This window comes from Anolis carolinensis, chromosome 4, assembly GCF_035594765.1.
Source record: "Anolis carolinensis isolate JA03-04 chromosome 4, rAnoCar3.1.pri, whole genome shotgun sequence".
Taxonomy (NCBI): Eukaryota; Metazoa; Chordata; class Lepidosauria; order Squamata; family Dactyloidae; genus Anolis; species Anolis carolinensis.
Genome location: NC_085844.1, coordinates 196712851 through 196737649, shown reverse-complemented (window position 1 = coordinate 196737649; position 24799 = coordinate 196712851). Strand labels below are relative to the sequence as shown.

The 24799-nt window shown below is 39.9% G+C and overlaps 1 protein-coding gene across 1 annotated transcript in view; it reads left to right on the top strand.

Annotated features, from left to right (window-relative positions):
- The first annotated feature begins 2530 nt into the window (after positions 1–2530).
- Positions 2531–24799, top strand: part of fmod (fibromodulin) — a 128007-nt gene continuing 105738 nt past the window's right edge. The window contains exon 1 of the mRNA XM_062978506.1: positions 2531–2669. The gene's annotated coding sequence lies outside the window, so the exon portion shown is untranslated. The remainder of the gene's footprint in view (positions 2670–24799) is intronic.

The window sequence follows — 24799 nt, the reverse complement described above, 5'->3', positions numbered from 1 at the left end:
TGAATATGTGAGAGAATCAACTGACACAAAGTGGGTATTAAAAATTGAATAGTACAGAGAAGCCAGTGGGGATTTTTTTTTATTCCTGAGGGTATTTCACTTCTGGCTTCTATGTATCTCTCTCTAAATATAGCCAAAATATATTTTTGGCTGGAATGGAAATCTAACTGTAGATTGGACTTCATTAACATATATGACACAGTTATCATGGGCAGAGCCTTAAATAAAGGGTTTTTTGGTGTTATATTTACCAGAATCTCACTCCGGGCTCAGGAATATGCAGTTCATAAACCAATATTTCCAAAGGTGGACAAACATGGTAGGACTTTATCAGATATGAGTGATCAGGACTATATACTAACAATCAGTGGGGATCCCATCACTGTCTTTCCTACACTCTGCCCTCTCTAATCCCCCTTCTGCCACATTGCTCTGTTTCGACTTGAATTTCTTCTCTTTGTCATCCTGTCAGCATCTATTGCTCACCAAGGCGTAGGAAATGCATGGACACTGGAGGAAGGGAACAGGCAGAGATGAGTATGTGTGTGATCAAAGCCCACTAATTATTCTGCAAGGCTTTTCTGTGATTTGGGCTGTAGTTGGACATATGCATGGACACCTTCCTGCCTCCCAACCAACATATTCCTGTGGTTATATTTCTTCCATTATATGGCAATGATTGCAAGGATAATGGCAGGAGGAAGGTATAGAATAGTGGCTCTCAACCTGTGGGTCCCCAAATATTTTGGCCTTCAACTCCCAGAAACCCTAAGAGCTGGTAAACTGGCTGGGATTTCTGGGAGTTGTAGGCCAAAACACTTGGGGACCCACAGGTTGAGAACCACTGGTATAGAAAGTGTCAGAGATGAAATTTGGAGCTACCTATGGCCTGCTCATCATAGGCCATAAATACATCTTTGGTGTAGTCCTTAGTCTGAACAAGACCACTCTCATAGGCTAGTATTCTCCCTTTTGTGGTACTACATAGTTTGAACAACATGGTCTGTCTATAGGCTTCATCAGACAGGGCACTTTTAGCATCCCAGAATGCTTCCACCCTGTTTTGGGGATGAAGCCCCACACCAGCCATCATATGACGTCATGTCACTTCCAGCAGAGTCCCCACCCCCAATCGGGGTGAAAGCATCCTTGGATGCTTCTCTCCCAACATGGGAGCCTGCCCGTGTTGTGCTAGTTTCATGGAGCCAGCAGAGGCCCTTGCCGGGAGGGCAATGCTTCCCACATATGATGGGGAAAGTGTTGTCATGAGGGAGTAGTGCGCGGGATGACAGATTCACTCTGCTGCCCCTTCTGTTGAGCAGCGAAGCCAGCCAAAGTGGGATGCTTTGCCTGGCCTTTGTGATGAGGTCATATAACTAAAGAGCCACACATTACAAATGACTGGATTTTGCTGTCTTTGGTTCATTTAACCAATTATTACATCTCTGATTTCAATGTGTATCCCTTCCTTTCAATCTTGCTTTAAAACACAGATATACCCCCACTAACTAAATTATACATCTCAACTAGTAAATGTGCTTTCATATGTATAACATATTCCACATGTGTATTCCATATGTGTAGTTTACAGTAAGCTACATCCACTGTTGAAACCTCACAGTTCTGTTACTCATTTTTAAAAATCTTAATTATTTCTTTTATCCCTATTAAGTTTGACATGGAAGACCTTGCAAATCAAATTTAGATACAAAGTGATCCAAATGTCAGAGAAATTAGATGGCTGAAGTTTAAAATTTACTCACTGTTGTATCCAAAAATGCAACTAGGGAGTTTTGTACAGAAAATACTGTTTTGGTTATACACTTGTTTTTCATGTAGAAAAAGGCTGTTTTCTGTACACAAAAATACATGTGATTTTTTCTGAAAAGAACAAGAGCAAGACTATGCATAGTCTTCAAATACTGTTCAACTTTTGGTGGTTTTCTCACAAGAGTGAGATATCATAAAATTATTCATTTTTATCTGTCCAGATGAAATGTAAAAAACAAAACCTAAATGTTGATAGGGTATAATACTATTTCACTCAGTAGTCCTATTGCTTCAAGTAATCCTGCTGATTCAGTAAGCGAGAATTGTCACCACAAGTTATTAAAGAGCATGGTTTCTGGATTCATGCCTATCTCTTATGGTGGAGGATTGCTTCTGGTAAGTAGCTTTTTCAGACTAAGAATTTATCTGCCAGGAAATATGATCTTACCTAAAGGTTTCTACAATAGAAGCAACTTCTTTCAAGATTCTTGCAAATAATAGGAGAGATTTTAAGAAACTTAAATAAAAGCAAGCATTGTCTTATCGTGTTTTCTTTCATTCTGAATGACAGGTGTGAAAAACACACAACCTCTAGGCCCCATGAACACTGATCATTCTTTCACCCAACTCAGTCATCACCATCTCTAGTGTTAAAATTCAATGCCAGTCCAAAAGGGAGGAGGGTTTTGCTCTGGTGCTTTCATTTTGCAGGTTTCTATGACAGCTTCCACAGTCACTAATGAATATTGGCAGCAACTGCAGTAAGGGTAAGAATCATAGTAGCCATAGAGTGTTGGTTGCAGATACAGTCAGGAATTTTGGCCTCTTTCTCCTCTTCTGCTGAGCGCCATCAGACAACACTGGCTTTGTCCCACCCCATTAATCCCAGAAGTGACAAGGTAAGTTATGTTTTGGGTTGTTCCATCAGCATTTTTCTGATGGTGGAAAGGGCAAAGTGGCAATATACGTTGCCGTCCTTTCCCCCATCTGATGAGGACAGGGACAAGATGCCTGGTTCCATTCCCTCCTTGTGATGGCGGAAGGAGGGAGGGCACGTAGGGCACTGTGAAGTGCCTCGTACACCTGCCATTTTGCCAGCTAAACACAGCAACTTTGGGGTCAGTGTGAAGAGGTCCTTAGATGAGTATGAAACTCTACTTGCAAGTGTAGAAGGGGCCTCTCTCATTTACATCTGCAGTATGTGTCCTTTCCATTGATTTTTGCTTGTGTTAAGCCTGGGGATATCAGCTGCTGCTTCTCCTTTAGATACATCAGGACAACTAGAGATTTCCAGGCCCAGCTTTGTATCCTCCAATTCTCACTGAACCAATTATACGTGAACACTCAGGACAAAAGAATGAGCCACTGTTTCCTGGACAAGGACAGAAGCTACTCCTGAATTCCCAGGTGTGTAAAAACAGATGGTTGGTACCTGACTGCTTTGCCATAGTAAATCAGTGCCTGGAAAGGTAAGAGCTGTGCCTGGGAGCCTTCAGCTGCCCTTTCATGCTTAGGACCATAGATATTATGTAAGAAAGTATAGGATACATCATGTTACATATTTAAGTGTATAGAATGTTTATAATGATTATGTGTTTTAACTATGTTGTAACCCACTTCAGGCCACAAGGAGAGTTGGGTAAAAATTGAATGTATGATGATGATTATTATTTACAGTGGCAGAAGGTTTCTACAAGAACCTGCCTGAAAATATTGCGTAGAAGTTATAGTCAAACAATGTCCAGATATCTGCAAACAGTCAGAGAATTAAGCCACCCAGTTTCTGTCTGTAGAGGAATCCATATCAGTGCAGCAGATTTGTTCAATGCAATAAAGGGATCAACACTTGGAGGTCACCGGCCTCCCAGAAGTCTCTTTCTGAACCTTATGAAGGTCAAGTAGACATATACGACCTCATCACACTTACCAAAATAAGTGTCCTAAGGTGCTTTGAGCCTTCTTTAGGGATGGAATCCCACGCCAGCCATCATACAACATTGTGTAACTTCTGACAGACCACACCCCTTACTGGAGTGGAAGCGTCTCCTCAAACATGGGATCCTTCTGCCATGTTTCTGCTCTGTTTGGGTGACACTTCCCTGTGTGATGGGGGAAGTGTCGCCGTGCTCACGCCTACTGTTTCATCACACTTGATGGAAAAACAGCATGGGGGAGGGACTCCCCCATGTTAGACACCCAGGTGCTGTGCTAGGAGTCTTTCGCCTGGATCAATTATTTCAATAACCCTTCCAATACAGTCCCTGGTGTGACGTACTCTCTGTTCTGTCTTTTTCCTTGTGGCTTCTAACCAGCTGTGTTCTTGGCTCTTGAGTAACTTTACTGATTCACAGAAGTTTTGTTTAATTCACTTATCTGTTCAGTTGTCTCTATGAGAAATGGATTGTCCCCACATGCATGTATACAAAGCCACATGCTCAAACACAAAGCTATTCCTTTCCCCCATTTCTGATGAGTCATTTCAATTTGTGTAAACAAATATGTGGCTTTGAGAAGGCCATTCTGATCCATTCACTGAAAAAGTTCCTTCCTCAGATTTTAAAGGAGTCCTTTGCAGTACTATATTGCCTTTCTGGCAAAAGAAGTTTAAATACAGATGCTTCCGCTATTTTATTCTGGTTTCGTGTTCATTTTTCTAAATGCTGATTCTCTCAGGAAGTCATAACTAAATTTCATATATCATGTCCTAACCTAGATTAAATGGCAGTGGAGAAGCAGCCTAAGATTATCTGGTAGAGATGACATATATGACTTTCAAAGATAACTGGATGAATTCATGTACAATGGAACTATGGCTGCTAATCACAATGAAGACTGAATATATATGGGTTAGAAAACAGTGCAATTGCACTCATACCTTGGTCATACCTTGCTTGTGGGCTTTCCATTGGCTACATCTGATGGCTCAACTGGATAGTTCTCTGGTGTGATGCAGAATTGCTTTTCATATCTTATGTTCTACCTACCCCTTTTCATTAAATGGAAAGGAAGCAATTATGTGCAGATATCCCATAGACCTGGATTGATTTAGTGATTTGAAAGGAGGGAATCAAAGCATCAAACTAAGTGGCTCAGATCAAATTCCCTTAAAAATTAGCACAGAACTCCCACTTGAATTGTGCCCCAACTTGCAAGAGACCTGTTCCTAGCCATCAGCCTTTTTCTTGCATGATGGGACAAGCTGGCAGTGCAGTCAGAAGGGCTACAGCCAACATCTCAGCATATAGCAGTGGCAGTGCAGATTAGGGCCTCTGATATTAATACTACAATTCTCCCCCAAACATGCAATCTCAATAGCTAAGAAATAGAATTATCAGTATTCATTTTGGAATTACATTTTCTGCATTTTTTAAATTACAGCACAGCTCACACTGTAGTTTCACTGCATATTGGGATCGATTCTAAATACATAAAACATTAATTCACTCCTCTACTCTTACCATAAGCAATGCCCCCTTATTTCTGAAACAGTTTTGGTAGACTTCATATGCTGCCTCCAATGTATGAAACAGCAATGATTTATTATTCTGAGACCTTCTTGCTGTCTGAGCGTTCAACTGATGGACTCCTCCAACATAAATTTTACATTCACTCCTTTCTCTAGCAAAGACTGACAGGTGCTTTTGTGCTGGATTTTGTTTATTTACACTGGCTCCTTCATCTAAACCTTACAGCCAAGAGGAGAGTACTACTGAACCAGGGTGTGTGTGTCCCAGAGTGTGTTTTGAGAATCAAATAAGTTGCCTGCAATCCTCTTGTTTCCCTATAATTAGCCTTGCTTTTGCTGTCAATCACAAAACAACTTAGGCCAGGACAGCCTGTGCTTATAAAAAGTATCTTCCTCTTCTTCCTCCTCCTCTTCCTCCTCCTCCTCTTCCTCCTCCTCCTCCTCTTCCTCTTCCTCCTCTTCCTCCTCCTCCTCTTCCTCCTCCTCCTCCTCCTCCTCCTCTTCTTCCTCTTCTTCTCCTCCTTCTTCTTCTTCTTCTTCTTCTTCTTCTTCTTCTTCTTCTTCTTCTTCTTCTTCTTCACATGGATTGTGATGCTCTTGTTTCCCTGATTTGGATGGGATGGGATGGGGAGTGGTAGGGCCTGAGGGTTTGTAAAGAGTGAAGTCACACTTTGAGAATTCAACTTGTCCTTCATACTCCTGCCAGGTGCTTCAAGTAACGAAGGGGAGCACATGTTTTGAACGTTGCTTAGACAACATGGTCATTAAATCCATGAGCAAATTTACCCTGCGAAACTAAATGCACCCTGCCCTACACTGGGGGAAATTAAATAATGGAAAAAATTGCACTCAATATACATCCCATTCTTCTTACTTTGGTTTTTACCTTCTCCTCGAAGCCACTTTGAACCCTTTGGATCTGGCAGTCCCAAAATAAAATAGGAAAAACAAGCAGGTCAAAGGAATTTCCTGCAGCAGGGCAGCTACTTCTCTCTCTGTCTGTCTTTAATATTGCTTAGGAGTTAAGCTCCTGAAGAGATGAAGGGCAAACCCAGAAGCTAGAAGGCTTAGATCCTTGAACTTGATAGGCTCAGTCCCTTGTTCTTTTACTTGGGGGAATGATTGCATATTTCTAATATATGCGCTAAGAGCTTGTTTCCAGGGCCCTCTCCCTTTATAAACATTTGTGGCAACATTTTTGTAAAATATAACATGAGGAAATATATCCAGAAAAGCACTTGTTTGCTATTGATTTGAATGAAATTCAAATCATAAGGTGTAATGATTGTTTCTAACTTGGAGAATTTTAAAGTGGAAGGAACAGAAAACAACTTTATTACAGTTTGCTCACAAATTTTTGTCCATTTATTTAATAATTCGGAACAGACTCATGAGGAAAAAGGCAGTCTTTCCCATACCCTCAAAGTATAAGCACTTATTTATTTATTTCGTGTCAAAAGCATTGGTACAGCAAATACATTTCAAATAATGGAAATAAAATAGAAAAGAAAAGAAATCACAAGCAACTAAATAGTTTTGGATCAAAAGCGGGCAACAGCAACCGCATTGTCTGTAGCTTTAAACAACTCCTCCTCCGTACATGAGGCAGGGCATTGTGGGCAAGCATACATATGCTGAGTTGTTTGTTCAGCTCCACAGTCACACAAGGTGGAGGATTCCTCCAGGTAGTGCCACCTTGCCAAGTTGTCTTTTGATCTGCCCACTCCACTTCTGAGTCTGTTCAGGGACTTCCAAGTTGCCCATTCCTGGTTTGCCCCTGGAGGAAGACCCTCTTCATTGGATGAATAGTATAAGCACTACTAGTCATGATAGTTGTATATCATCTCCATGCAAGACAATTTGCTGGATAGCAAGGTGGTAGGTTAGTCCCCAGTAAAAGAAAAACATGTAGCAAAATAAGGCACCTTAGTGAAGATTTTAATGAGCCATGGTAGAAGTACACTATTTATCCCTTCACTATCACAAACGTCCTGTTTCGACACCTTAAGTGCCATAAATGGAGTCTCTCTGCGGCATGCAAGGCAGATTCTATATTAAAAGGCCTTTTTTTTTCTTTTTTAGTTTTTATGGCATTGCTAAGAGCACTTGGGAGGGCTGCCCTACAAAGGAATAATCTAATTTATTATGTGTCCAGGAACTCTCTCTTCCACCAACCCAAATACACATACAGTATTTTTGTGGTAAGATTAAAGTACAATGAGCAGATAAAAATTTCATTCCATTTCATTTTTTGCCAGCATGAACTCTTTCAAATAGTTATCTGGAGTTAAAGCTTTTTTTAAAAAGCCAACTCTCTCATCATCATAATCAGTTATTGAAATAAAAACACCTAAATTCCACAACCATGGAATTTTGGGCAGCTCTACTGTCCCCTTTTTCCAATGGTATCTGCTGATCTCTGTGTCAGCAGGGTGGTGCATCTGTTTTCAGGGTATAGTCCAAACTTTTAAGCAGATGCTTAACCCTATCCCTCAAATAGGTTAAGTATGTTCATCAGATCCACAATTGTACATCATAAGAGCCTGACTTATTTTATGACAAGAATTGAGATATTTGATAGTTTGTGGATTTAACTGTGATATGAATTGCACTTTTTGCAGTAATCTTCTCCACCAGTGAATATGCTCCTTATTCTTAACATGTGTTGCCATTTCAATTGTTCTTGAATCCGCTGGCATCTTCCTAAGGTTTCACAATATATTTATTTTTAATTTACATCCTGTCCTTCTCCCAAAATGGGACTTTAAGAAGCTGGAATGAGTCCAGCAGCTGGAATTAAGCCTGTAGAATTTTTACTATCCAGATACATTTTTGAATAAATCATTAGCAATCTAGTATTCGCATGATAGATGTTTGGTTCGTATTCTCACTGTTCATTTTAAAAAGCATATCTGTGACACAGGAGCCTTATATATATATATCCCTTTCTAATATATAATAGACTTTTAGTTAACCAGTACCCATGGATATTGGTAGATGTTAGATAACTATAGTTTCTAATTACTTGAGAGTTACTATTAAAAAATAGGCCCAACTAATGCTATACTCCGTACTATACCATACTCTAAACTCTATCTTAACTTGGTATTAATATTGAAATACAGTAATTAAAATAAAATAAAAACAAATAAAAACAGACTTAATGCAACAAAGTTTTACTGCATTATACATATATTTTAATTTTTATTTAAAGTATTATTCCCTTGATTTTTTTTTTTGCCAGTTGTTTGAGTTCTGGTTAACTGAGGGTGTAACATACACAACTTGGATTGCACAGAATATTGTATCCCAGATATTGCTTTCAGGTTGCCTGTTGATAAGTGGTGACATCATGAATTTCATAGGGTTATCTTAGGCAAGAAATACTCAGAGATGGTTTTGCCAGTTCCTGCCTCTGAAATCATAGAAACATGAAGTTGCAAGAGACCTTGTGGGCCATCCAGTCCAACCTCCTGCTAAGAAGCCTACAGCACCAGATATTCCTTGGTGGCCTCCCATCTAAGTACTAACTAGAGCTGACCATACTTAGCTCCAAGAACAAACAGAATCTGTTGCCTTCATGGTATATAGGCAATTTAAAATATTATCCAGTAACAATGGAAAAGCAGAAATATTTCTCAGTTTTGGTAAAGAATATTGTACTTAGTACAACATACTTTATTTCTTACTAGCAATTCAATATTGCAGGTAGACATTATCTACACATCATTGTTTTAAAACTCCACAGGGAATACTTTCAATACAGTTTTTTTTTCAAATTTAGTTTTCACTGTGAAAATTTCAATTGCATTTTAATTCTATTTTACATGTTTAATATCTTGATATACTATTAACAAACAAAAAGATATCTTCTTAACCCCACTCTCTCTACTTCCAAACAGCCAGCTAATCCAAATATATTTAGCTAAAGTATGTTTCATTATGGTTAACACACATAAATGTAATATTCTGATGTCATTTGATGTAGTATAGATAAGTGAAGAGATTCTTTTTAATATATACATTTAATTATGTAATAAACATGTATTTAACAGCTTTAACATCACAGTATTAATTTCAAGACACAGCTATCCCAAGATACCGTGCTACCTGAGACAAAAGATAAGAGTCTATACCCTTAACTCTGCCTTTCACTAACAACTGACTCTTACTTTGACACTGTCAATATGATGGTTTCCTTTACTATCTCTAATATTCTTTCAGGTGGCTGACTGGACAGGTGACGTTGCATAGCTAACTATCTTTCAGAGGAAGGGAATAGTCAGGTGGGGTTCAAAGGAAGAATACTTGGAGGACTACCTGAACTGCCCCCAGTATCTGTCCTATGAGATAGCTTCCTCTCTCTGCTGAAAAACGCAGCTAGACTTGTTTCAAGTGAAGGTTATAGTACCTTTGTCTCCTGAAATGTACTAATGTTCCAATGTAGTCTTTTGTGTATTTAGATCACTCAAATGAACAATGTACATGTTGATATTTGTTATATTAAATATTGCAATACAAGTATTCCTTGAGTTACAAACATCCGACTTGCAAATGACTTATAGGTAAGAACGGGGCTGAGACAACAGTAAGTGAGAGAAATCTGCCCCTCAGAAGGGAAATTTACTCCTGGAAGAGTTATTATGGCAAAAGGTGTTGCCACTGAAGCTTGTTTCCACAACAAGTCCAATTTTTCAAAATCCAAGGGCCCTTCTATGCCGTTACCAGATTAAAAGGGGTAGTGACTAAAAGATGCTAGCAGTAAATCTGCATTGATTCACAACAATGGACAAAAAACATAGACTGAAAAGGTCCGCTTGTATCCCAGTTCTGGCCAGAATTGCACATATTCACATCAATGTATATCTCTTCACTCCTGTGCTTTTAAAAAGCCCAAAACAGCTGATCAGCTGATTCGGCTATCAAGCAAACACACAGGTGGCTCAAGGGAAGTGCAAGTGGAAAGCAATTACAACTTTCTGAAACTCTTTATTTTAAACGTTATAATATTAAACAGAGCTTGAATTAACAATTGGAGGAAGAGAGCTCCAGCACAAGTTTTTTTAAACAATTCACTGCGTTATGCGCTGTACCTCATATGCTCAGATAATTGCATGTGTGCATATACAGGCCAGCATATAATGAAATAACTTTAAAAAAACAACCCCTTCTACTAGATATGCCCCATCTGCCCTCCATCTTGTTCTGATACAGAGGAAGGTTGTGAGGATGGTGGGGGACCCAATCCCATAATTGACAGGTCTGTGTAGCGATTTGCAGTCAGGTCTTAGGATTTTTCACCCCCATTCAAAATGGTGATTTTGGTGCTGTCTGGTGTTTTAGAAATCTCCAAAATAGCAAAGTATTTAAAAATACAAAAGAGGATACTTAAATGAGCAATTAGCTCATAGCAAGCAGAAGGTGTAATATTGTGGCTGTAAAAATTATTGAGCTAAGGAGGCAAAGATGCAGAGTTCAGTCCTTAAAGTTTCAAAAGGTTTATTTTAAAAATATAAGAACTACATTTTTGATAGAAAACATTGGGTCTAAGCTTCTCTAACTCCATTTTTTCTAAAGTTCAAACAAAAGGGGAAAAAACCCTCTAAATTCTACATTTTTTCAATCACACAGAGTACAGAGAGGTCTGAATGAAAAGGTAGAAAAGGAAGAAATGTGACCATGAGGTCTTAGAATGAAACGATGTGCATCCTAAAGAAATGCCATTCTACGTCATCTATTTTTTTGTGGCAGGAGGTTGGACTGGATGGCCCACGAAGTCCCTTCTAGCTCTATGATTCTATTATTCAGGAGTTGGGAGGGGTATTGTCTCAGCCTAGCCTAATGCTATGTAGTTACTTCTCACCAAGGACTGCAGACTTGAACAGTGTGTGGCTGAATTCCAACATCTGGAAGCACCCCAATTCTCACAGGGAAAGTGAGGTGAAATCTTCTGAACAGGAGAACAGACAAGAAAACATCACAGGGGTATTAACCCTTCTTTATGCTATCCAAAGATAGATAGATAGATAGATAGATAGATAGATAGATAGATAGATAGATAGATAGATAGATAGATAGATAGATAGATAGATTAGATAGATAGGCACAAGACAGATTATGTTTACACACACACCAGTTAGCAAGCAAGGCTGTGATCATCAGAAGCAGCCCACCACTTACTTAAGTGGTGGGTTCAGCCTCACTTACTGGCAGAAAGAGGGTGCACCCCAATTGGGAGCTGAATGGACCTCCTTTTCTTGCATATGACAGCTGAGTTGGGCAAGTGCTTGGTATTGCAGGTGTAACTAAGCAGAATTTTGGCACATGACTGAACATTCTATATTATGTATACTGATTTTTTAAAGAATCTTTTTGCTCACTCAGGGATTATGAGGAGGAGAGGAGGTCTGGCTCTTCAGTTATTTTGGGATTTTAGTCTCCACAATCCTTTCTTGTTGGTATAAGTGGAACTGATAAGAACTAGAGTCAAAAATTTCCTTCCCCTAATTTAGCTGAAATTACACTACATATGTATGTAGTCATAAGACTTTAATAACAATATTAAAAAAAATCTATGTAAGGGACCACTTTGGAGGTTGAACTTTATGAGAGTACAGAATTCAATATTCCTTCAGAATATAGCAATTTAAAGCCAGGATTCTTTTGGTAACTTACTGGTATGCTTGTGTAAGTGGGGTATCCAAACATTTTTTTCAGTGTTGCACAAAGATGAATCCAGTATCTCCTTCTACAAAGCTTTTACTGAGCAATGCAATGGTTAGCAAACAAGGATCAAATTGTATGCCATTGATTTAAATGTCCCCTAATTGTCAGTGGGAAATACTGGGAGAACTCCCTTATACAGCTGCCCATCTGGCTGCCTTCTCTTTCTCCCAGTATAAGGATGTCATCCCTGAGCACCCAGTTTGCTAGTGGACAGTTATACTCCCCTAGTGTCAAATACAATAGTGGCCTAAACATCAAAGGGCCTCATCACATTGAGGTCCCCGATCTGGTGATAGCGGGGGAATTCACCATGGATTGTGGCTAATCCGGTGGGGCCTGGCAGGGTGTGTGGGGAACCCCTTGCCCTGCACACTGTATCACCCCCATTGCCCCTCACCTTATCCCACGAGGTGAAGTGTCACTGCCCAGGTTCTCTCCCCCCCCCCCCCCCAATACTGCCTCTTGCAACACTTGGACCTCTCTTCAGGGCACAGAGGCCCACCAAAAGTAGATCCATGCCAGTAGGCTTCGTGCCTGAAGAGAGGTTGTAGGACAGGCAATTTTGCCTGTCTGCTGAAGTCCTAATATAGTGAACTGATATTGTTTGTACAGCAATGTTTAAGCTCTGTGGCCTTCTGAGGGAGCTCATTCTGCACTTGCATTCCAAAGACTCTTTGGAAAATGTCTCGTATATTCCATCTGGCATGCCTCATTTGAGAAAATATTTCCCAGGTGATTTCCTGTCTTCCACATGTATGCAATTTCCATCTGTATGTAATATGCATCTAGCAGACAGAAGTTAAATATTTTCATTATACCTCCCATTAACCTCTGCACCAAAACACTTTGTGTGCAAATATTAACCTTAAAAATAAAGAAAAAAGAATTCCTTTCACAGCCAGTGTTTCTTTTCAATCTGTGTCTGCCTTGGCACAGTGTTTTTTTGCCCTTGGTTACTGCTTTCTTCTATTTCCTGGATTAGTCACTAGGATGTTGTGTCATTTTTACAAGCAAGATTTAAAAAGAAGTGTTTTTGACAGTGTTGAAAAAATATCCTCGAGAAGCAGGGAGTAGATTTTGCTCAGCTTTTAGTGTATATCCCACAAGTTCCAGGCTTCCAGCTGGTGTGAAAGAATATTAGGAAAAACCAGTCATCCCTATAAATTTTCTTTCATGTGTTTATAGGTCCTTCCTTAATGTATTCAACAATATCACAGCATTTCAGTGAAATCTTCCTCTATTCATAAGTATGAAACCAATACAACTCAGATTCATAGGATATAATTTATACTGGGAAAATGGTGCAAGTGGGTGTATATTGCAGAGATGGACAAAGTGTGGGTCAAGAACTGGCTAAGGTCCTTGGGGCTCCAAAGTACAGCCCTTGAAGCCTGCCCCTAAAATCTCCAGATATTCCCAAATGTATATTTGGGAAACAAATTTTCAACCTATTTTCAAATGTACATGGTACTTACAATAAAACAGCCAAAAATAATGGGTCCTGTCAAAGCCCCTTGGGCTGGATATAAATGTTGGAAATGAATAAATAAATAACGGAATAGGCCTACCTTGCCAGGCCAGTGTGTAGGAAAAGTTCTAGACTGGGGAAGAAAAGGCCCGATCCAAGCTAAAGGAGGAGGGAACAGCCCACTCCTTATATGGTAGTGGTTCCTGATTGGTGGGTGAGTTAGAGAGTGTTGCATAGCTACAGAAGGTAGAGGGCGCCAGGGAGAGAGAGAGTTTGGGGAGAGAGGATTCTGAGGAGAAAAACGGGTTTGGAGCTCGGAGAAAAGAACCTCAGTGAGGGGAGAATTAAAAAAAAAAGCCTTCAGAGAAGTGCTATATTTTTAGAGACCCTCTAAGTGACAGAGGGCTGCATTTAGGAGCCTCTGACAGGGAGGACTGAAGGGTTTTGGAAAAGCCCGATTAATTCTCCTGTGAGTGAGCTTAGTTCTGTGGAAGACAAGTTAAGGAATCATTTTCTTTTAAGGAAACAGCTTGATAATCTTCTGAAACCATTACGCGCCTGAACCTCTCCTAATATCTGAGCAATCTTCTTGTTCTAGTTCAAATAAATTTCACAAATCTGTTCATACTTCACCATAGGTATTCAGTGTGTATTTCTGTGTATCAATATAAGAAGGGAGCCTGTCTGCATAATAGCAATCACTCCTTAAGTCAGAGTTTCCCTTCATTTTTGAGTGGCTCTGTGAACTGACTCCGGTGGTCGGTGAGCCAGTGAGACAGGGAAGAGTGAATAGTGTGGTCGTAGACCAATACAATTAGATTGGTGGCAGCGAAGTTATATCGTGATGTAACCTGGTGGTCGGTGGTTGGGATCAACCATTGTACCATACAATTTAAATTAGATGTGTATAATACACACACAAAAGGAAAGAGAAATAACAAAACACAAAGCTATACAGTACAATTGCAAAACAAAACATTCAGCTAACATATAAAATACAAAACAATATAATGCAATACAAACAAATCAGTACATGTAATCAAAATATACAAGACTGCAAAAGAATATCAAACAATGTGAAAATATACAAGGCTACAAAACAACATTAGGAGCCCCGGTGGCAAAGTGTGTTAAAGCACTGAGCTGCTGAACTTGCAGACCAAAAGGTCCCAGGTTCAAACCCCGGGAGCGGTGGGAGTGGCCACTGTTAGCTCCAGCTTCTGCCAACCTAGCAGTTCAAAAACATGCCAATGTGAGTAGATCAATAGGTACTGCTCCGGCGGGAAGGTAACGGAGCTCCATGCAGTCATGCCAGCCACATGATCTTGGAGGTGTCTACGGACAATGGCGGCTCTTCGGCTTAGAAATGGAGATGAGCACCAACCCTCAGAGTCAGACATGACTGGATTTAACATCAGGGGGAAACCTTTACCTTTACCTTGCAAAACAACATTACAAAAATGTTGGAAAACAAAAAAATGTTTAGTTGAGATTTAAAAATATTGAGGTGGCCACACCTGATCTGTTAGAGTGGTCAACTCATTGGGCGTGAACCTAAATAATAAATTGACTATGAGGCGTGTTTTCAGTGAATAAGGCTAGGAGCCCCCGTGGCCTAGTGGATTAAAACCTTGTCACATGAAGGTTGGGTTGCTGACCTGATGGCTGCCAGGTTCGAATTCCACATAGGGGGAGCGCGGATGAGCTCCCTCTTTCAGCTCCAGCTCCATGCGGAGACATGAGAGAAGCCTCCCACAAGGATGGTAAAAACATCAAAACATGGGCAATGTCTTTGCAGACGGCCAATTCTCTCACACCAGAAGCAACTCAGGTTGCTCCTGACACAAAAAAAGTGAATAAGGCTGGAAAAATACAGAAACAAACCAAATTGATGAATTTAAAAAAAAATATCTGCAATAAAATAGATCTGCAACATTTACAAGGTAATACCTTTATTAGAACTGAACCAAACTTTTAAAAATATGTAGCAACTAGGCTTGTGCAATTCGACTGAACCATGATCTATTTCTGCCTTCTGAATTTCGGCAGACCCATGGATCTGTTTTTCGTGATTCTCCCAAAAACAGCTGCCATCAGAAAAGCCATTTTCAGTCCACAATTTAAAAAGTGGCAAGTTCCGGCCCATTGGTGGCAATGGGGGCTTCCCAGGCTCCCCTTCCCGTAATTTTTATCATTATTAAGTGGAATAAAGAAGGCAGAGAGCACAGGGAGAAATATAATAAAAACAGGTAAGTTTAGGTAGGTAGGTAGGTACTAGGTACTAGGTAGGTATTTTTCTTAGAATGAAGCTTTGTTGTTTGCTGGAATTATTATTAATAATAATTAAAGTGATCTTCTAAAAGTACTTTCTGAAAGAGATGAGGGAAGAGAAAAAATATAAGGAGAGAAGAGAAGATAAAGACTTTAGTAAAGACTAAAGGGGGCTCAAAGCTCAGAACCATCCTAAAAGAAAAGCACACCCACCCACCCCAATTCCCCAAAGGCCACACACTCACCCACATGTACTTTCCAACTCTCAGTCGTCATATGAAAAATCAAGAAAATAAAGGAAAATCTAGGAAAATCAAAAATAAAATCAGATTCAATGAGCCAAACCAAAAGCTAGAGCTGTGAGCGAGTGGCAAGGCAGTGATCAAACCACCTCTCTCTAGAGCCAGAGCAATACAGCAATAGAGGAGCTTGCCCCCACTAAATAAACACAGTTTGCATAAGACACATCTTGGCTTTTTTCTATTCTGATTGACCCAACAGGCAGCGATCACAGGGAAACCCCGTGCCAGCACTCGGCAACCACTCCATGCGCCATGTGATCCCAAATAGAAACTGAAGGTAGCTGCAACTGGCAGCCATGTGGTCCGTTCCAGTGAAACAAAAATGGTGGTGGAGCCCTTGTCATTACTGACATCCAAACAAGCCGAAACAGCCGAAGGCAAACATCCAAAACGAATCCATGCACAAGCCTCGTAGCAACTTTTGTAGGCTAGTATTAAAACACACTTGACCCTCTGTATTCAGTGATTCAACTATCCACACCTTGAATTTTTTTAAAACCCAGAGCAGTCTTTAATTTTGCTATTTATATAAGGGACACTATTTTACCATGTCAGTTTATATAATGGGACTAGAACATTCATGGGTTTAGTATCCACAGGTAGTCCTGGCACCAAATCCCAGCATATACCAAGGGCCTACTATAGTGTCATTTCACAATTAAAACGGAAAGGTTTCCTTTGTAATTCATGGGATTTTTTAATAAAAAAATATGGGGACAGTATCTTTGCATGCACCAAAGTTGGTCTGTGTTAAAAGGTTGTGCATACTCTTCCCATTAATGTTTGGGTCTTGGATGAGAGCCCACTTCTGTTCTTCTACCACGTTTATATAAAGCAAGTGTTATACTGCAAGATGCAACTACAGTGATCTCATACTAAAGCAATTAATCTGGAGACAACCTAAGACATTCCCATTACATCTCTTCTAGAAGCACCACACAGATGGGAAGAGTGCAGCAACATATTCAAAAACATTACCATGTAGCAAGATTTGTATATGTTGTTTTCAGGATGCTGGCTTTTGGCACTCACTTCAGAGCCAAGCCTTAGTGTGGATGGAAACAGTAAACAAAGTGAAGCCACCCTCTCCACATTGTGGCTGTGGTAGTTCTGCCCTAAGATTCCATGCTCAAAGGAAGGAAGCCGAAGACCTTTGCAAGCAATGTTTCAAGACAGAGGCTTTTTCATCAAGACATTTTTTTCAAGGTGACAATTACTATTACTTGGCAGGTCCAGCACTTCATAAAGCACACAGAGCTCTTTGATGAAGGCCGTTACTGTGTAAAGCATTCAGCTGAGTTTTGTAAATCATAGCTTTGTAGAAATACATCTAGCATTCATCAGGTTCATAAAGCTGAAAACATCCCAAAAAAACACTGGGCAAATCAGTATCTAAGCAGCTTCCCAGCATTTTTTTTGAGTTTCCAAAAGCCAATAGGATTGAAAAGGATGATAAACTTTCCATAGGTGGGAGATAGAGATAGCAGAGCTGTTCTCAACTCAGAGAGACTCAGATTGAATTGCTATATCTCATAAAACTCCTTCTGTTACCATTGATAGCAACGTGGTAATAATATACAAGATTATTTCAGCCAATGTTCCTTGCAATTTTCTTTAAAGCTAGAATTACATTCCTTCTCTGAGATTTGATGTGGGGGTATGTTATGCTGCTAGAGGAGGAAGGAGAGGCCCCATTTGCTATCTGCACAATGTTCAAAAGTGGGAATGAGGGCAGAGCATGGTATTAATTAGCTCTCTTTCATGCACAACCAGAGTCAATACTGGAAAGGACCCAGATTTTTGATCTTATGTGGAATAATGAGATAATGCCTTATTAAAAGGCCTTTGTTTTTGTTCCTTTCACTCTGTGGTTGGTGAAGAAAAATATTGCCTAGTACCTACACCTATGACCTTTATGACTGGTTATCTTAACCTCTTGTGTTCATAAGTCTCACTGTCTCCCAATGAAGCCACCTAAACTAGCAGACGACATCTTGTCAGTAAGTTACAATAAATTAACACTAATGTATACTATTGTAACTAGGTCTGTACAGTGATCTGTTTTTCAAAACAAGCTCTGTTTCAGCTCTTTTGGCCAGCCATAATGGCATGGGCACTGCTGCAATTATTTTTAGCTGCAACTGACAACGTGGCTGCCAAAAATGGCTGCCTTCTGTTTCTTTGGGCTACATGTGGAGTGCGACTGGAGTGTGGAGAGTGGAAACACCTATGCATGCACAGGTTTCCCTGTGAGGCTGTGAGCCCTTCCTGAGCCCATCAGAAGAAGAAAGCCACTGACATGCTCTGTGTTCTATCACAGTACCTTCACTGCTCTTAGGATCTAGCTTTTGGACTCAATTCTAATCTTTTCCCTTGGCAATTTCGTTTAAGGGCTGTGAAAGGGCATTTTGGGGGTTGTTTGTTTAAATAATTGGGTGGTTTACTGAAGGGAAGGGATATCCTGACTCCCTTGAGTCCTCATAGAGAGAATTCAATTCCTCCGCAGGTCTAGTTGAAGGATATTATAGGAAAGGATCCCAGAAAATGTGGTTTCGTAAGCCTGATGTCTTAACACAGATCTATCCAAAGGAGATTAAAGGAAAGGATTCCAGGAACAGTGGTTTCTTAAGCCAGCTACAGAAAAATAGCTCCCTCCCACTCCATAGTGACACAGAAATGAATATATTGTTTAAAATGTGGGTTGAGATATTAGCACTAGAAGATGTAGCTAAATGTCATGCTTACCTCTTCTGATGCAAGATTCAAGCTTGTATCTTTTCTACCTGTTTACTCATTTTTTCATGCCCTGTTCAGGTTTCAGGCTTTGTAATTCTTCAACTTAAAGCCCAAGAAGCATTATAATATATCCCACCATCAATGTCTTCCATAAGTTATTTATCGTGCCAGAAGCAAACTGATAAATAACTTGTAATGTATTTAAAAACACAAAGTTTTAAAAACTTGGCATTATACTAAATGTCCTTTGACCAATAACTGGCCACTTGGAATGCCTCTGGTGTTGCTATAAAAATGTCCTCCATTGTGCATGTCGCAGGGCTGAGACTTATTGTAGTAGGTGGTCTGTGGTTTGTTCTTCCCCACACACACGTTGTGGACTCCACTTTGTAGCCCCATTTCTTAAGGTTGGCTCTGCATCTTGTGGTGCCAGAGCACAGTCTGTTCAGGACCTTCCAAGTCACCCAGTCGTTTGTGTGCTTAGGAGGAAGTCTCTCATCCAGCGTCAGCCACGGAGTGAGGTTCTGGGTTTTAGCCTGCCACTTTGCTGAGGTGTTCCTGCAAGTATCTCTGTAGATCTTAGAAAACTATTTCTTGATTTAAGGCATTGGCGTGCTGGCTAATATCTGAACAGAGAATGGGCAGGAGATGTCAATGCCTTGGTCCTTTCATTGCTGGCTGCTACTTCCTGGCTGATGTCAAGTGGTGCAATGCCGACTAAACAGTATAATTTCTCCAGTGGTGTGGGGTGCAGATATCCTGTGATAATGCAGCATGTCTCATTAAGAGCCACATACGCTGTTTTAATGTGGTGGGATGTATTCCACACTGGGCATGTGTATTCCTATTCAGCAGCAGAGTAGCAAAGGGCAGATGTCTTCACTGTGTCTGGTTGTAATTCCTGGCTTGTTTCAGTCAGCTTTTGTACGATGTTATTTCTAGTGCCCACTTTTTGTTTGATAGTCAGGCAGTGCTTCTTGTAAGTGAAAAACATGAATACATTTGGATATGGCTGTTATAGAAGACAACTGAATAATACCTAAGCCAACTAATATATTCCCCACCTATCTTCTCCAAGCTCTTTGGAGCCCTTTAAAAAATTCAATTTAAAAATGAAAATAAAAAGCTAAATATCCATTTAGGCACTCATTTAGTCTTTATACGTCAAAATAAGGACTGCAAGTCTTTGTTTTCATAGACAATTGGCTAAACTAAAAGCTGTTTGCATTGTGATGTAGCAATTTCATGCCCCTTGATTTTTAGGGTATAGGAAAAGCAGCTGCAATTAGTAGTAAAATAAAAGCAGATGGGATCCCAGCAATGCTACATTTTCCCCATTGCATTCATCCATTTAACCATTTTCTAGTCCTATATCATGGTCAAGGAATACGTTGTTCTTGTTCCCCCCAAAAAAGAAGAAAAACTTGTATGTAGCCAAATCCACAGCTATATTTATCTCCCACACATTGTTCAGATGCTATTTGTTCACAAACCACACTTAGCAAGCTGGAAAAGCAAAGTAGCTCCCTTCTTCTTCCTTCTATTTTCATTCATATACAGTCAGACTATATCCCATGGCTTGAATCCTAACAACAATAATTCTCAATTACAAGTAAATGGCTGTGCCAAAAGCAACAGCTGATGCCACTTGCTGGAAATCTGTCCCATAGCTATGCCAGCAATTTCTGCTGTGGATGGGAAAGTGACAGTGAGCTATATGTATTGTGATGGACAACTGGCTCTCACACAAAGAAGTAGTATGATCAGTTGAAATTCAAAGGTTATCCACCTCCCTAAAAGGAAATTTTAAACACAAGATGTGTGATTGAGGATTTGCCACAGAGGCTGGCAAATCAGCATGAGGGGCCTCATCAATGTGATGAGGACCATGGTCAGCTCATGAAACCCATCACCACATGCCATTACTAAGGCCAGTAATTTAACAGGATTATATCCATTAAATCAGGGGTCCCCAAACTAAGGCCCGGAGGCCGGATGCGGCCCATCGAAGCTATTTATCCGGCCCCCACGGCACAAGGGCAGAAGCGGGTTGGACTAAAGGACCCAAAGGGTCTCTTCTTCTCTTATTGTTATTATTATTATTATTATTATTATTATTATTATTATTATTATTATTAACATTGAGGCTGGGTGGCCATCTGTCAGGGGTGCTTTGCTTGTGCTTTTGGTGCACAGAGGCAGAAGGGGGTTGGACTCAATGGCCCAAGGTGTCTCTTCCAACCCTCTTTTTATTATTATTATTATTAACATTGTGGCTGGGTGGCCATCTGTCAGGGGTGCTTTGCTTGTGCTTTTGGTGCACAGAGGCAGAAGGGGGTTGGACTCAATGGCCCAAGGTGTCTCTTCCAACCCTCTTTGATATTATTATTATTGTTGTTGTTGTTGTTGTTGTTGTTGTTATTATTATTATTAATTATTATTATTATTATTATTGCTTGGTGGCCAACTATAGTCCGGCCCTCCAACGGTCTGAAGGATCGTGAACTGGCCCCCTGTTTTAAAAGTTTGGGGACCCCTGCATTAAATGAATACTGAAAGCATTCATAACTACAATAATCGTGTAAATAAACCCCGAAGGCCCAAAAGAAACATGATGCTCTTGGCCCAAGTAAATTGGAAAGGATTAAGAAGAACTCACTCCTACTAATTAATTGCCTTCTCTGAAGTGGATACAGAGGTCTCTCACCTTCAATTAAAATTAAACTCTGAAGTGCATTCTACTGTTTGAGGGGTTTTGCATACAAATTAATATCTCTTTTGAGATATTAACAAGCTGTGACTAGCGAAAGGCTTATTGCACACACTACATATAATTTTGTTTTTTAGCCCAAAAGTTATCCGAAAATTTCATGTTGTATATCCTCGAATCATTTCTGACTTATGGTGACCCTCAGGCAACTCAATCATAGAGTTTTCCTGGTAAGATTTATTCAGAAAAGTTTGACTTTGCCTTTCTCTAAGGTTGGCAGAATGTGATTTGTACAAGATCTATATTTCTATATCTGCATGAAGATTCAAACCCTGATGTTCAAAATCATAGTTCAACACACAAACCACTACACTATGCAGGCTCTTAAAATAGCAGCTACAGAATTTAAATACTTTGAGATTATGTGCACAATATTGAGAGTTCACAGATTTCAGGGGAAAAGCATCTCAGCGCAAGAGTACTGCCTTAAAAAGCATGTGTGCATATATTTCCCCCCTTAATTCTAAGTGGTGTGTTTTATGACTGAGGCTGATGCTTAGTTTATTCTGCCTGATGACATTCTCAGTGGCTGCCCCTTGTATCATCCCAGTAACATCACTGTTACTGAGAAATCATACCCCCCCCCCCCAAATATGAATGATATAAAATTATATGGAACTATCATGAACTGGCAGAGCTTAGCCTTACAAACAGCCAATGGGCTGTTCACACTGCCTTACTTTTTCCTTGTTCATTTGACCCACACTGGAATGCAGACCAGCCACACACAAAAGGAAATTTACATAATCTTCTTAACTAAACACATTGCTCTAAGGAAAGCCAGTTGAAGAGGAAATGGCTAAATACCCCATCAATTGAGGATCATCATGTCCATAGGAAAATTCCGTTTCACAAGCCTCTAGTAGTGTATTCTGTTTCATTCTTTCATAAATCTTAAAGGGCTCATTCACAAATCCTTTTAAATATTTCTTATGCAATTCACAACATCAGCAAGTCACAGGTCTAGAGAAACCAAGGCAACTACAAACCCCTTTCCCCCTTCTAACCTATAACCATAGAATCATAGAATCATAGAATAGTAGAGTTGGAAGAGACCTCATGGACCATCCAGTCCAACCCCTTCCAAGAAGCAGGAAATATGTATGTATGTATTTATGTATGTATGTATTTTAATGTACCTGCCTCCAGTACAAAAGGTAACTTGGGAACATCTGTGCAGGCACACTCAATTTGCCTAATCCTATCACAATGAGACCAGAGACTGAAGGGGGGAGTGCTTTAAGCACATGAGACTATCACAACTGAAGATCATACTAAGCCCATTAATGGAATACCTCTTCTAATTTATATGTTTCTTGCTGTTACTTGGAGATGTTTTGGCTTCCCATTAAGTTCTGCTGATAAAGATCAGCTTATAATTTCACCTATTGTACTGTTTGTCTCTCACAGTTTCTCATCATGTTTTACCAGACCCTTTCCTGAATTACTCATTTGAATTATTGCTAGCCACATTCCTGGAGATTGTGCCCCTTTCCAGGGTAAAATCAGACTCCAAACCAACTGATGACAGCTGATTATTTCTCCCTCCACAGGGAACCACTAACCAGTGATGGCATCAGAGGGAATCCTCAGCCAGCTGGAGCCTAGATCCTTGCTGTAACATTTTTCACCCAATCAGAGCTGGTTTAGGTTTCAAATGGCTGTCAAAATGAATAAATATGCTCTGTATTTCCCAATGCAGATAGGGCAGATTTTTGAGACTGCAGACTCTATTCTGACTTTTTGGGGGGCCCAAAAGAATAAACCTGTGCTAGTTGCCTTCAAACCCAGTTCATGTCTTTGGGGTAGTGAAACACGTCGGGCTCTGAAACCCAACCTGAGTGGATAGATGAAAACACTCATCATCACCAGTACCTGCTGCCTGTGATACCACAAGGTATCATACTTTGATCTCAAGCTTTGCCTCTGACATGATAGCCATGTACAAATATGTGAGGGGAAGTCATAGGGAGGAGGGAGCAAGCTTGTTTTCTGCTGCCCTGCAGACTAGGACACAGAACATTGGCTTCAAACTACAGAAAAGGAGATTCCACCTGAACATCAGGAAGAACTTCCTCACTGTGAGGGCTGTTTGGCAGTGGAACTCTCTCCCCCAGACTGTGGTGGAGGATCCTTCCTTGGAGGCTTTTAAGCAGAGGCTGGATGGCCATCTGTTGGGGGTGCTTTGAATGCAATTTCCTGCTTCTTAGTGGAGGGTTGGACTAGATGGCCCATGAGGTCTCTTCCAACTCTACTATTCTATGATTCTATGATTCTATGAAACAAGACCTGGAGTAGTTCTAACCTAGCATCAACCCTAATTATGGGAACAGTGATGAATATTCTGTGTCTGGGTTTATCTTTGGCTGATCTTGCCTAGCCATGAGACATTAGAGGGAGAAGTCTGTTGTGGTTATGCTTTTCTTGGGAACTAGCATTAAAAAGAATTTCCTTTCCCGTGAAGTCTTTTGTGTGATGTTCTCTTTTCTAGTGTGTGCATGGTGGGGGGATCAAAAGGAAGATCTCAAAGAAGTAGAGATATGAAAAGGATCAATTTCTTTACTTTTCTGAGGGGAAAAATATACTACTCTCCCAAAAAGGAGGCATAAAGAAATAGGAAGATATACATCCTCAAAAATGGAGCTCAATTCTTATTTCCTTTATAATCTTCCTTTAAGGATTAATTGAAGTAAAGACAAAAGCCTGAATCCTACAAATCTATATATTAAACCCATTCCATTGATGATTTTCTAAAACCATTCTGTTTCTTATTTGCTGTTGTTTTTTTCCCCTTTTTTCCTTTCAAAAAACCTGAAACAACAAATATTTAGCATTTACTCTCATGGAAGGTACTCTAATAATTTCATCATTATTATTATCTTTTGGGAAAATTTGAGTCTAGAAAAGTGATGTCTTCAGGCTTTTCATTAAGCTGTGCACCATGATGTCTTTCTTGCTTATTTGCTAACAGTTCAAATATAAATTTGGGATACTATCCTATTTTTCTGCATAGTAGATTACTATATGAAACTTGAATAGTAGTTCAAAACTGTGACTCATTTCATATAAATGGTTTAGTACCCATTAACACCCCTGTATATAAGCCATTATACACACAATCAAATAATGCAGTAAGAATGAATTTTCCCCATTATTTCTGTGCATACTTATATATGTGATGCATTAACTCCTTAGTCACTGTGCCTGGCTACATGTTTACCAAATAACAGCTTTCCACACACATTGGTAGAAGTCAACACTATGTTATTTGTGCTGGCGAGCATTCAGAA